We start from the raw sequence: 15,140 nt of genomic DNA on the forward strand, positions 1-15,140 counted from the left end.
ACTCTACAGGCATGGATGTGCTGTCAGATAGACTTCTCTGAGGTGTGCGCAGAGTGACAAAACCATTCTGTATGCCCTCGTTCAGTGTCTGGGCATTGCTGACTTGTGGGGTTATGTTGAACAGCTGCTGTCATGTGTGGGATGGATCTGTCTGTCGGCCGAGTCTGTAGTGATGATTGCACTGCTGCCCTCCTTCAGTCGGACAGGCAAGGCAGTCTTCCTTTGCCTGGTGGCTGTGGCAAAAGAGGCTGTTTGGTGGACAAGACGGAAAAGCATGAGGACAGATACATTCCTCTTGGGTAGAACTCTCATTGACTTCTTCAAGTTTCACTTAAAAAGGAAATTGAGAATGGAGGGGGAAGTGCTGTCCTCGAGTGAGTTTGTTGAAAGGTGAAAGTTGCGAAAATGGCAAGAGTGGATGGTACCTCTCTAAGTATAGACCTGTGAGTCAGAGAGAAGCAATTGGAGAGGGCACTTGCTCCTGGTGTTCCAGGGAAATCTTGGACAGTAGGGTTCCTTGATTATCCCTAGAGGCATTCCTCTATCAGGAGGGCCACACCTCTATCATCCTCTTCCCTGTTTTTTCTATCCCTTTGTATGCTATGCACATGTCCCTTCTTTTCCAGTATATACCATCTTTAATTTTTTTTAAATTTTATTATTATATGTAACCCCCACACTTTATGTCTGTCTCTGTGTTGTCCCCCTCATCCTTCGCCTTTGTAGCAAATAAATGAAATCATTCTTCTTCTTCTTCTTCTTCTTCTTCTTCTTCCTCCTCCTCCTCCTCCTCCTTCTTTCTTCACATTTCTCATACATATTGATATATTTTCTTCAGAAGCAAGTTATAACTAATGACCATTGTGGTCTGTCAACTTTCTCATTCCAATTACGTTGACATAACTCTTCTCAAAATCCTGACTGTTCCAAGTAGTGCTGTTTTGATAGTGTTTTGATAGTGAATCCAATTTGCCAAGCCACATCTGAAATCAGTTTGTCATAGTCTCAAGTGCCCCCATCACAAATGGTATAACCTCCACTTCCCTCCGTTCCCACAATCATGCTATCTCGTGTTTCAAATCTTGCTACCCATCCATTTTGTCCTTCTTTTTTTCTTCCATATGGATATCTCCTGGGACAGCAATATCAGTAATCCAGCAATATCTTTCTATTGGGTTGTCCGGAAAGTTCGTGCCGATTTTTAAAGGAAAGAAAAAGGTCTATAAATACTTGCCATTTCATTTTTAATCAATCAAATATGAACCATTTTCTTGCACAATGCGTCTCCATCTTTCCTTTAACTTGAAAATACCCTCTTCTCAGAACTGAGATGCTTTCATGGCAAAGAATTCATCAAGGTATCTTTTTATGTCATCCAAGGAATTGAAATTTTTACCCTTAAGACTATTCTGTAGAGACCTGAATAAGTGGAAATCCAAAGGAGCAATATCTGGTGAATATGGAGGGTGGGGTAACACATCCCAGCCAAGCTGCAGCAATTTTTGTCTGGTTCCCAAAGCATCAAGTGCTGAAAATGAACTGTCTTATCTTCCATTTTTAAGGGTTACAGAATTAACACAGGTTATAGGAACCTTCTTCCACGGAAAGATAGCTTAAACTGTGCTTTAAATGGAGGTGTAGTCAAATCCTATTTTATGGACTCAACCATGTTCTAAAATAAGTCAAAAGGTAAGCTACTATAAATCGGCATGAACTTTCCAATATATATATATGTGTGTGTGTATGTTTGTGTGTCTGTGTTTGTCCCCCAACATCGCTTGACAACCGATGCTGGTGTGTTTATGTCCCCCGTAACTTAGCGGTTTGGCAAAAGTGACCGATAGAATAATTACTAGGCTTACAAAGAATAAGTCCCGGGGTCAATTTGTTCGACTAAAGGCGGCTACCAGGGACTGCGAGGTGGTATCAGGAATGAGGGTTAACCAGGAAAGGCCAGAAGCAAGCCCAGGCTGTCTACATATGTCATTGGGTGCTGGACAGATGGACCAGTTAAATTGCTTGAGACCTGGTTTAGTCTGGACAAAAACTGGGACAAGGTAATAAGCAGGGTGACTACTCTCACCCAGAAATGGGCTAAGAGGAAGCTATCACTGAAAGGTCGGGTGGATGTGGCCAATGTGTACATTGCATCCATCCACCACTGCTGCTTGACCGCCATAACTGGTTCCATCTGATTGCAGTGGAATGCTTCTTGTGGATGGCATATGTTCTTATTTCTTTATTGCCCTCAAGGGGCTAAACATAGAGGGACAAACAAGGACGGACAAAGGAATTAAGTTGATTACATCAACCCCAGTGCGTAACTGGTACTTTATTTATTGACCCTGAAAGGATGAAAGCTAAAGTTGACCTCGGCGGAATTTGAACTCAGACGTAACGGCAGACAAAATACCGCTAAGCATTTCGGATGGCACATCTGATGGTCAGGTATCTCAACTGCATGGTGTACTGAGCAGGCTATGACTGATGATGTGCAAACAGGTGTTGAGGTTACGACATCTCCAGTGCTTCCTTGCTGGTGGACAGGTGTGGTCACTTTTCGTCAGATGCGTTTTTCCCTCAGCCAGTCTCCTTTATGGAGATGCAGTCCTGGGTCAAATAGAGACCGAGAGAAGGCATTTGGAAAGTGGAATGTCTTCAAACCCCCCACTCCCGACACTACAACAGGTGAATAGTTTGCTTTAATGTTCTGTAGAGGATTCATCATCATCATCATCATCATCGTTTATGTTGTGTGGTCACCCCCAGACGATGAATTGAGCCTAGCCCAATATGTAGATATAGAGGGAGAAGCCTAGACGTCGAGAGCACAGTTGAGTAGTGGTGAGAGTAGTAGACGAAGAGAATAGAGTCGCGAGTAGCAGTGAGAGGCAGAGTAGAGTTGAGTAGAGGTGTCCGAACATGCGACATAACAGTGGCGACAAGGATGAGATGTTCACACAGCCACTGTGTAGTAAAGGCATCCAAACGTGCGACATAACAGTTTACCATCTGCTTTCCATGCTGGCATGGATTGGACGATTTGACTGAGGACCGGCAAACCAGATGGCTGCACCAGGTTCCAATCTTGATCTGGCAGAGTTTCTACTGCTGGATGCCCTTCCTAATGCCAACCACTCTGAGAGTGTAGTGGGTGCTTTTACGTGCCACCAGCACGAGGGCCAGTCAGGTGATACTGGCAATGGCCACACTCAAATGGTGTAATGGTGGGAAAGTGCAACAACATTCATGGGGAGACCTTGGGCATTGAATATAATCAGCTAGTCACTCTCTTCCAGAGAACTTTTGACCCAGGACAATTGGTTAATAAATGGTCTGGCAGTGCTACTGGAGAGCTTTGCCTTTTCAAGATAAACTCTAGAGGCACAGAAGTGCCATCAGCTGAGCTTGTCTGAGATGCATGTAGGGCGACAAAACCATCCTGCATGCACTCATCCAGTATCTGAGCATTGTTAACCTGTAGGTTTATGTCAAACACCTGCTGTTGCGTGTGGGACAAATCTGGCAATTAACTTAGTCTATTGTAAAGACCACCCCACTGCTTTCTTTTAACAGGGAAGGGCAAGCAGTTTTTGTATGCTTGGTGGTCATGGTTAAAGAGGTTGTATGGTGGATGAGATTGAAAGGGATGAAGACAAACACTTTTCTCTTTGATCAATCCCTCATCAACTTCAAGTTTCGCTTGAAGTGGAAAATAAGGGTGGAAAGTAAAGTGTTGCCTTCTAGCCATTTTGTTGAAAGGTGGATGAGAGAAGCTAGAATGGTGCAAGTGAATGGGCCTGCCCTTAGCACATGTCTGTGATTGGTGATGAGGAACTGCAGAAAGGCACCAGAAGTCAGAGTACTCATGGTTATAAGGGGTTTTACCATGAGCAGCTGTTAAACATCTCCTCCTCATTGAAGATTACATGTGATTATTAAGGAACCTTCTCCTCTTTATTGAGGATTACATGTCCTTAAATTTTTTTGCTTTTTTTAGGCTAACCCTGTTTACGTATAAAACCCTCAAAATAACACACACACACATTCAATGTTTTGTCCTGTGCTCCCATAATGCTTTTCTTGATGTAAACCTTTTGTAGTCAATAAAGAAATCATTATTATTATGAGAGAGTAGTGCATGCCATCAAAGTGATGCTGGGGTAAAATATACAAAGCCCAGTATATCCATCAGATTTCCTGTCTGATAAGTGTACACCAGGCACAGGCATCACAACCACATGTGCATGACATGGTGATCTCATGACCTTGCAGGTGGGCCCAGTTAGAATTTTCTTCTGGTCGAGTAACCCATCCCCCTCAAAAAGGTCCCTGAATAAAGGTTGTTTAAGGATATTGAAGGAAATACCCATGTTTCCAGAGGGGAATTATCCAAATCTCTAAGAATTTCTCTCAACACATGGCTATGAAACTCCCCAACTACTTCTGCTCATGATCAGAGATGCACATATCGTCAGCTACTAAGGGACATTCTCAACTGGTTAAGATCAAACAACTGACAAGCAAATCTGTGGTATTGAGCAGAATATTTGCTGTAGCCCATCTATTGTTGTTGTTGTTGTTGTTGTTGTTGTTATTATTATTATTATTATTCTATGCAAATATCTCTTTTGCTAAATGAATATACAACACATGTTAGATACTTTGAAATAAGTTCAATTACAAGAAGAATTTCAATTGAAGAATTGTACTTAAATGAAAAGCAAACTTGTTTGGACCTAAACACAAAGACATCTAGATGTTTCATTAGTAATATTATAGTTAATTATACTGTGTAAACTGTTTCAGATGTAATTAACTGCATCCTGTCTGAAGTACACATATTTTATTTAGACAGCATTATAAATAGAGTCTCAACAACCAATTCATGTTACAAGATGGTTTGATGCTGAAGAACTTTCCAAGTGTGAAAAAGCAATTTAACACTTGTCAATCATAGCTGAATGGAAGACAAAAGGTTGGCCTCTATTTTATTGGAGATCTGGAAACATCACATCTCGTTTATGAGTCGCAGAGAGTCAAAAAAAAAAAAAAGACCCAAATGAAACAAAACCCAGAGATGAGAAAACAGAAAACAAGTCTCGCCCTTTACGCTCACCAGAGTTATTTCCCTTAGGTTTTTTTTTTTGATGTCATTACCTTGCTTCAACTGGTAACAGTCCATCCTATTTTTACTATGTGGAATAAATAGGGGTGGGGGAGGGGAGGTGGAAAGACTGAAGGAGAAAAGAGAAGAGTTTTTGGAAAAACGTGTGGGGGTGTGTGTGTATATATATATATATATATATATATATATATATATTGGCTATGGTAAGTAGGCGCAGGAGTAATTGTGTGGCAAGTAGCTTGCTTACCAACCACATGGATCTGGGTTCATTCCCACTGTGTGGCACCTTGGGCAAGTGTCTTCTACAGTAGCCTTGGGCCAACAAAAGCCTTGTGAGTAGATTTGGTAGACAGAAACTGAAAGAAGCCTGTCATATATGTGTATATATATATATGTATGTGTGTGTATATGTTTGTCGCTTGACAACCGATGGTGGAGTGTTTATGAACCTGTAACTTAGCGGTTCAGCAAAAGAGACTGATAGAATAAGTACTAGGCTTCCAAAGAATAAGTCCTGGGGTCGATTTGCTCGACTAAAGGCGGTGCTCCAGCATGGCCGCATTCAAAAACAAGTAAAAGAGTAAAAAAAAGAGAGTATATATATATATAATATATATATATACTAAGCAATAAGGGTTTAGCAACGAGTTGCTTACCACATACCGAATTTAGAAATAGCAGTCAAAGGGTATAGCTATTTCTTCTACTAAAAGGGAGATCTCAGTAAAAACAGCATTTGGAAGGCAGACACAAACAGGTAAGAGAGAATGATTGACTGCAATCTATCATACATTTTTTTAGTTATCACGGACGTACGTTTCGAAATGAAGTTTTTAGGAAAGCATAAGAATTAAATATTAAATATTAAATAATTCTATCTTACCGAACCTTTTCCTCTTCAGCGTAGAATACTATAATCATAAATGATTATATATTGAATTTGTAGATACCAGAATTTTGAGATACTGTTTTTTACTGAGATCTCCCTTTTTAGTAGAAGAAATAGCTATAACCCTTTGACTGCTATTTCTAATTCGGTATGTGGTAAGGCAACTCGTGCTAAACCCTTATTGCTTAGTATTACTTAAATTTTCCTCGAATGAGGCTTTTACATGCCGAAGACTACTTGGTGTAATTGATAATTTTTCCAAATTAATTAATTTCACCCTTCATTATTACGGATAACCATATTTTATCTCAGTAGATGACCACAGCATCTTTTTGGCTACACGCGGGTGGGGAAGGGGCTGTTGACACAATCGTTCATTCACAAATTGAATCGGTGATACCAGTTGCGGATTCTAGCTCGCTCTGATACTGAGTTGAGTTGGTGCCTTCTGGTATCTCAAAATTCCATATATAATCATTAGATTATAGTATATTCTACGCTGAAGAGAAAAGAAGTTTCGGTAAGATAGAATTATTTAATATTTAAATTTAATTCTTATGCTTTCCTAAAAACTTGATTCGAAACGTACGTCCGTGGATAACTAAAAAATGTATGATAGATTGCAGTCAATTCATTCTCTCTTACCTGTTTGTGTCTGCCTTCCAAATGCTGTTTTTACTGAGATCTCCATTATTACGGATATATATATATATATATATATATATATATATATATATATATTATATATATATATAAATATATATGGGGAGAGTTTACGAAAAAAACAAACGATGAAGACAGGTGCTGTACAAAACAAACAGATGTATTAGTATAATGCTCAGGAATAGAAAAAGTCTTTTACGTTTCGAGCATACACTCTTCTATGGAAAGGTACACAGAAAAAAAAAATGAGAGAAACAAGGAAAGAAAAAAAAGTGTGTAGTGGCTAACGATCTATCATGATTATATATATATATATATTTTAGTGTTAATATTAACAAGTGTAAGTTGTGTATAAGGGAATCTCTTGCCATCCTTTAAGTCCTTTTGGCCTAAAACTTTAAATAAAAATTATAGACGTGATCCCTTTCTGCAACCATAAGTTTTCTTCTACTTTTCTGAAAGTATATAGAAGTAAGGCTAAATGTGGTAGATATTATTTGGTTTGCTTACTGGGTTTCGAAACTGGATAGAAAAATCCCTATGACTAGCAGTCTGGTTAGCCATAAAATAAAATAAATTTATATTTTTCTTTTGTTAGGAATTTTGGCTGGTCCCGCTAAAAGTTATATCTTATAAATAAGAATCGTGCCCATATTGTAACTCTTGTGGACTACTTGATTGTAAAATTCTCAGAGAGTTCTGTTCATCCTGATAAAGGAGTCACTGCCGAGATGTGCTTTAACTTGCAATCGGGCCCACAGCAGTGAATTCCTGAAATGGCCATAGATGTGAATTTTGACCTACCCTGTTTTTGGAACCTTCTTATGCTCTCTGCTACCATGGATTGCTTCATTTTTAAAAATGAATTATTTTGGTATTTTTTTAATTAAGGGGTAAAAAATTTTTTTAGCCGATTGATATGTTTTAGTAATTCATTTTGATGACCTATTTTAATTGATTCATATATATTGGGTTGTCCGGAAAGTTTGTGCCGATTTATAGTAGCTTACCTTTCGACTTATTTTAGAACATGGTTGAGTTCATAAAATAGGATTTGACTACACCTCCATTTAGAGCACAGTTTAAGCTATCTTTTCGTGGAAGAAGGTTTATGTTCCTATAAGCTGTGTTAATTCTGTAACCCTTTAAAATGGAAGATAAGAAAGTTCATTTTCGGCACTTGATGCTTTGGGAACCAGACAAAACTTGCTGCAGCTTGGCTGGGATGTGTTACCCCACCCTCCATATTCATCAGATATTGCTCCTTTGGATTTCCACTTATTCAGGTCTCTGCAGAATAGTCTTAATGGTAAAAATTTCAATTCCTTGGATGACATAAAAAGATACCTTGATGAATTCTTTACCATGAAACCATCTCAATTCTGGGAAGAGGGTATTTTCAAGTTAAAGGGAAGATATAGACGCATTGTGCAACAAAATGGTTCATATTTGGTTGATTAAAAATATTGACCTTTTTCTTTCCTTTAAAAATCAGCACGGACTTTCCAGACAGCCCAATACTTTTCCTTGACAGGCCTTTCTATATATTTCGTATTTTTATATGCATATATATTTTTTCCTTCTGTGCTTATAAATGTATTCCTTTTATATGTTAAAGGCCATGGTATTATTTGTATAAGATGAAATGTATAGAAGTGTGGGGTTATATAAAGTCGTTGGCCTGAATTTGATGCTTGTTCTCTAACCAATGATTTTATATATATGTATAAAACTATTGAAAAGTTTGCAAGATGCAATGAAAATTTTAGGACAAAAATAAGAAAAAAGTGAAAATTTTACCAGTGAGTGTGTTACATAATAAGGCATAAAAAGAAAATGACTCTCCCAAGACAGAACAGATACAACCTTTCAGTCATTTGGCTGTGGCCATGCTGGAGCACTGCCTTTAGTCAAGCAAATCAACCCCCAGGACTTATTCTTTGTAAGCCTAGTACTTATTCTATCATTCTCTCTGGCCGAAGCGTTAAGTTACGGGGACGTAAACACACCAGCATCGGTTGTCAAGCAAAGTTGGGGGGGACAAACACAGACACACAAACATACACACACACACATACATACATACACATATATAAATACAGATATATATATATATATATATATATATATATATATATATATATATACATATATACGACGGGCTTCTTTCAGTTTTCGTCTACCAATCCACTCACAAGGCTTTGGTTGACCTGAGACTATAGTAGAAGACACTTGCCCAAAGTGCCATGCAGTGGGATTGAACCTGGAACCATGTGGTTGGTAAGAAAGCTTCTTACTACACAATTAATTGTTTATGATATAGCCTCTGTAATGTATTATTGCATTACTTTTTAATTAATTAATTTTGCAAACTAATTTCTGGCGGTTCGCAGTGGCTCGAATTTACCAGTCTTTTCTCATGAACACTGTGCATGACATTTCTATTCAAAACTTAAATGTGTAGATAGAGGTTGACACATTATTCTTGCCAGTCGGAATACATGTAGGCCCCAAGGTCTTGTATTGATTTCTTATTTCTTTATTGCCCACAAAGGGCTACACACAGAGGGGACAAACAAGAACAGACAAATGGATTAAGTCGATTATATCAACTCCAGGGCATAAATGGTACTTATTTAATTGGCCCCGAAAGGATGAAAGGCAAAGTTGACCTCGGTGGAATTTGAACTCAGAACGTAGCGGCGGACAAAATACCGCTAAGCATTTCGTCCAACGTGCTAACGTTTCTTCCAGCTCACCACCTTGTATTTTTTTCCATCTATAAGAATATTCCCCTGATGAGACGAATGGGACCCTTAATAGGTTCCGAACGTCGAAATAGCAAAAGGGAATTAACCATTTATTTTTAAGTTATGGATTCTATATGTCATGTCGCCCGCAGATAGTTTTTATCATGAGGAGAAATGAGATGAGTGATAATAGTGGCTTTATTGCAGTTTTGACTGCTATTTCTAAACATGTAAGGGTTTTTGAAACCTTCTTAGTTATAATTGTGATTTGTTCATAATTATAAACATTCTTCTTCAATGTATTTTATGATAACATGTTTGGCCATTGATATATTCATAAATAATTATCAATTGTTTGTGAATATATCCTCCGTACTGTATCATTGCATTACTTTTTAATTATATATATTATTATTATTAAGATAATGATTCAGCCTCATGTGAATTAAAGTTTCATATAAAAGATAAAACACACCAACACACACACATGCACGGACACACACACTAACACACACATGCACCCACACACGCACACACACACACGCATGTGCGCACACACACACACATGCATGCACACATATATGCACATACACACACATACGTATACTTGTATACATACTCAGTACACAAACACACTTTCACATTCACGTCCATACACACACACATAGATATATATATATATAGGCACAGGAGTGGCTGTGTGGTAAGTAGCTTGTTTACCAACCACATGTCTCCTGGTTCAGTCCCACTGTGTGGCACCTTGGGCAAGTGTCTTCTACTATAGCCTCGGGCCGACCAAAGCCTTGTGAGTGGATTTGGTAGACGAAAACTGAAAGAAGCCCGTCGTATATATGTATATGTATATATATATATGTGTGTGTGTGTGTGTGTTTGTGTGTGTCTGTGTTTGTCCCCCCAATATCGCTTGACGACCGATGGTGGTGTGTTTACATCCCTGTAACTTAGCGGTTTGGCAAAAAGAGACCGATAGATTAAGTACTAGGCTTACAAAGAATAAGTCCTGGGGTCGATTTGTTCGACTAAAGGCGGTGCTCCAGCATGGCCACAGTCACTTGACTGAAACAAGTAAAAGAGTAAAAGAGTAAAAGAGTATATATATATATATATATATATACTCTTTTACTTGTTTCAGTCATCTGACTGAGGCCATGCTGGAGCACCACCTTTAGTTGAGCAACTTGACCCCAGGACTTATTCTTTGTAAGCTTAGTACTTATTCTATCGATCTCTTTTGCCGAATCGCTAAGTTACGGAGATGTAAACACACCAGCATCGGTTGTCAAGCGATGTTGGGGGGGACAAACACACACACACAAACATATACACACACATATGTATATATACACATATATACAATGGGCTTCTTTCAGTTTCTGTCTACCAAATCCACTCACAAGGCTTTGGTCAGCCCGAGGCTGTAGTAGAAGACACTTGTCCAAGGTGCCACGCAGTGGGACTGAACCTGGAACCAAGGGGTTCATAAGCAAGCTACTTACCACACAGCCACTCCTATATATGCATCTTCCACTTGCCCCATAAATGCTCCTAAGAACATAACCAAAGATTTTAACCAAAACAGAAACTGGAAAAACACACTAACACAAGCACGCACACACACATGCACACACACATGCACACATATGTATCCTTGTATACCTACTCAATATACTAATACACTCTTCCATCCACCTCCATATCCATGCATCTTCTTGTCCACCAATGTATAGATTTTTGATTGCGATGACAGTCTATCGAATTGTATGAAACCTTATAACAGTAAAGAGTGGATCTAGTGACAGAATAAGTCCCCGACCAATACAAATTCATTGTTTATCATTAAAATTAGATTGATAATTCACTAACAGTTTTATGAAATGGAATTAAACAAACACAAACAAGCACTTATGCACAAGCAAGGAAAATAGTAGCATTCTTGTGTTTGCAATTATTTGAAAAACTACACAAGAAATGTAGGCGTAGGGGTGGCTGTGTGGTAAGTGGTTTGCTTACCAACCACATGGTTCCGGGTTCAGTTCCACTGCGTGGCACCTTGGGCAAGTGTTTTCTACTATAGCCTCGGACCGACCAAAACCCTGTGAGTGGATTTGGTAGACGGAAACTGAAAGAAGCCCATCATACATATGTATGTATGTGTGTGTATATGTTTGTGCGTCTGTGTTTCTCCCCTCAACATTGCTTGACAACTGATGCTGGTTTGTTTACGTCCCCGTAACTTAGCAGTTCCGTAAAAGAGACCAATAGAGTAAGTACTAGGCTTATAAAGAATAAGTCCTGGAGTCGATTTGCTCCAGCATGGCCACAGTCAAATGACTGAAACAAGTAAAAGAGTAAAAGAGATTTGTCAAAGCTGGATTTTCTTTTGTTTGTGAACCGGGGAGTAGAATCTTGCAAAACACTCATTTTTAAGCACACACACACACACACACACACATACACACACACACACACACACACACACACACACACACACACACCACACACACATCATTGTGACATTCCTAGCAGTCTCTTCCCAATTCATGATTTCCCATTGCTCTTGGCTACTGCTTCTTGAGGTGTATAATATTGTCTGAGAGTTGATTGATGAACGCTCAAGCAGATCTTCCTCTACTGTGTCTCCTGTGAGTTGGTTCTCACAATAATACCATACTCTTTTACTTGTTTCAGTCATGTGACAGTGGCCATGCTGGAGCACCACCTTTAGTCAAGCAAATCAACCCTAGAACTTATTCTTTGTAAGCCTAGTACTTATTCTATCAGTCACTTTTGCCAAACTATTAAGTTACAGGGACGTAAACACACCAGTATCAGTTGTCAAGCGATGTTGAGGGGACAAACACAGACACACAAACATATACTCACAGATACATATATATCTATACATATATACGATGGGTTTCTTTCAGTTTCCGTCTACCAAATCCACTCACAAGGCTTTGGTCAGCCCGAGGCTATAGTAGAAGACACTTGCCCAAGGTGCCACGCAGTGGGATTGAACCCGGAACCATGTGGTTGGTAAGCAAGCTACTTACCATACAGCCACTCCTACGCCTATGTATAACTTCTTGCTTACTTCCCCACCAATGTCCTGCAAATCATAACCATCAATGGTGGTTTCAGAAATTCTGAGCTGGAAACTACAGCCTAGAAGAGGTGCTTTTGTCCTGGAGGATCTGTAAAGCTCAATGAGGACGTCCTGCAAACCTTGCATGCCATTGGAAAAATCAGCGTAATGGGTCAATGGCTTCATCACAAATTTCCCAAGTCTAATCGCTCACAGAGAGTGAATGTGTGCTCTTCTTTGCTGTCATGTCTCATGAATAGACCTTTTTTGGTGAGAAATGTGTTCTCTATAAAAACGTCAAGTGCTGAAGACAGTGGGTAGGGAAAGGAGAAACATTGACACCTCAGGCTAAAGAAGGTCTTCACCCATATAATGTGTTGTTATATATTGGTGGGTTATGAAAGGTTTAGTTCACTTTCAACTTTTAAACTCATACCAAATGATAACAAAGGAGATCTATTGCAAGCAGTTTGACCGGTTTAACCTTTTCATTACTGCATTTATTTTGAAATGCTCTGTGTTTCTTTCAATTATTTTAAATGTAACAAAGAATTTAGTGAAATAACTTAGTTATCATTCAGCTAGTGTTAGGAACATAAATTGTAACTAAGGTTTGGTGGAAGATTTTAATTCAATACTTATGAAAACAAGACATTTGTATTAGAGAGCCAGAGGTGGTTTCAACCGGTAATGAAAGTACTAGAAGAAAAACAACCACCTTTAGTTTCAAGACGAAAAGTGTTCTTTCATGAGGATAATGCTTGGCTACATACAATGACAATGACATTCCAAATGCTGGAGCAGTTTGAATAGAAAACAATACCCCACCATCTATATTCACCGGACCTTGCCCCATCTGATTAGCATTTATTCTGCAGTCTTCAAAAGCATTTGGATGGATAAAATATGAATTCTGTAGACGAGGTAAGAACAGTATTGGAGAAGTATTTTTTGTCATGGACAAGTGAATTTTATAAGAGGGGACTTACAAGTCTACCAGATAGATGGAAGAGCATTGTAGGAAATGAAGGAGAGAATATTTTTGATTAAAAAAGAACTTTGTTTATCTTAACTTTGAAAAATAATAGAAGTATAAAAAAACCACATTATTTATGGGATGACCCAATACAAGAGGTATTCAGACTCTGCAGAGGGAGTATTTAACCACCATAGGTAACGGAATATAAACATAAACATAAACATAAATATAAATAGAAACATAAATATAAATATAAATATAGACATGTAAATAATATTTTCACATATAAACCCCAACAAGCCACCAAACCAACTGATTGTAGCCATGCAGGAGCACTACCTTTAGTTGAAGAAATCGACCCCAAGACTCATTCTTTGTAAGCTTAGTACTTATTCTATTGGTCTCTTTTGCCAAACCGCTAAGTTACAGGGACATAAACACACCAACATTGGTGTCAAGTGATGGTGGTAGGACAAACACAGACATTTCCGTCTACCGAATCCACTGGTGTGAGGCTATAGTGGAAGACACTTGCCCAAGGTGTCATGAAGTGGGACTGAACCTGGAACCATCTGGTTGAGACGGAAACTTCTTCTTACCAGAGAGCCACTCATGTGCCTATATATAGATAAATTTAAAATAAAGGTGAAAAATTGAATATTAATTTGATTAATATCAATTTAAAACCAGTTGTCTAGCATATATATAAAAGTGGTGACCACTAAGTGGACATCCATATGCTAGAAGTCGACCCCCTTTGGTTTTACCACTAAGAAAGGAACATTCTTTTCTTAGTGGTAAGACCATAGGGGGTCGACTTCTAGCATATGGATGTCCACTTAGTGGTCATCCCTCGTATATGTATATATAAATAGCGAGGATGATCTGATTCTTGACTGAAGATTAAAGGCTTCAAATGACCCGTCCGTGTTTTTTGTATCGTCTATTTGGATGTTTTGCGTTCTTGTCCCAATTGTATTTTTGTATATATATATATATATATATATATATATTATATATATATATATCTATACACATGATCGTTTGTCCGTTGCCAGCCTCACCTGGCCCCCATGCCATTGGCACGTAAAAGCACCATCCGCTCGTGTCCGTTGCCAGCCTCGCCTGGCCCCCGTGCTGGTAGCACGTAAAAGCGCCATCCGTTCGTGTCCGTTGCCAGCCTCGCCTGGCCCCCGTGCCGTTGGCACGTAAAAGCGCCATCCGTTCATGTCCGTTGCCAGCCTCGCCTGGTCCCCGTGCCGTTGGCACATAAAAGCACCATCCGCTCGTGTCCGTTGCCAGCCTCGCCTGGTCCCCGTGCCGGTAGCACGTAAAAGCACCATCCGTTCATGTCCGTTGCCAGCCTCGCCTGGCCCCCGTACCGATGGCACATAAAAACACCATCCGTTCATGGCCGTTTGCCAGCTCTGTCTGGCACCTGTGCAGGTGGCACGTAAAAAGCACCCACTACACTCACGGAGTGGTTGGCGTTAGGAAGGGCATCCAGCCGTAGAAACACTGCCAAATCTGACTGGGCCTGATGAAGCCTTCCGGCTTCACAGACCCCAGTTAAACCATCCAACCCATGCTAGCATGGAAAACGGACGCTAAATGATGATGATGAT

The sequence above is a fragment of the Octopus sinensis genome, linkage group LG28 (assembly GCF_006345805.1).
Source record: "Octopus sinensis linkage group LG28, ASM634580v1, whole genome shotgun sequence".
NCBI classification, from domain to species: Eukaryota; Metazoa; Mollusca; class Cephalopoda; order Octopoda; family Octopodidae; genus Octopus; species Octopus sinensis.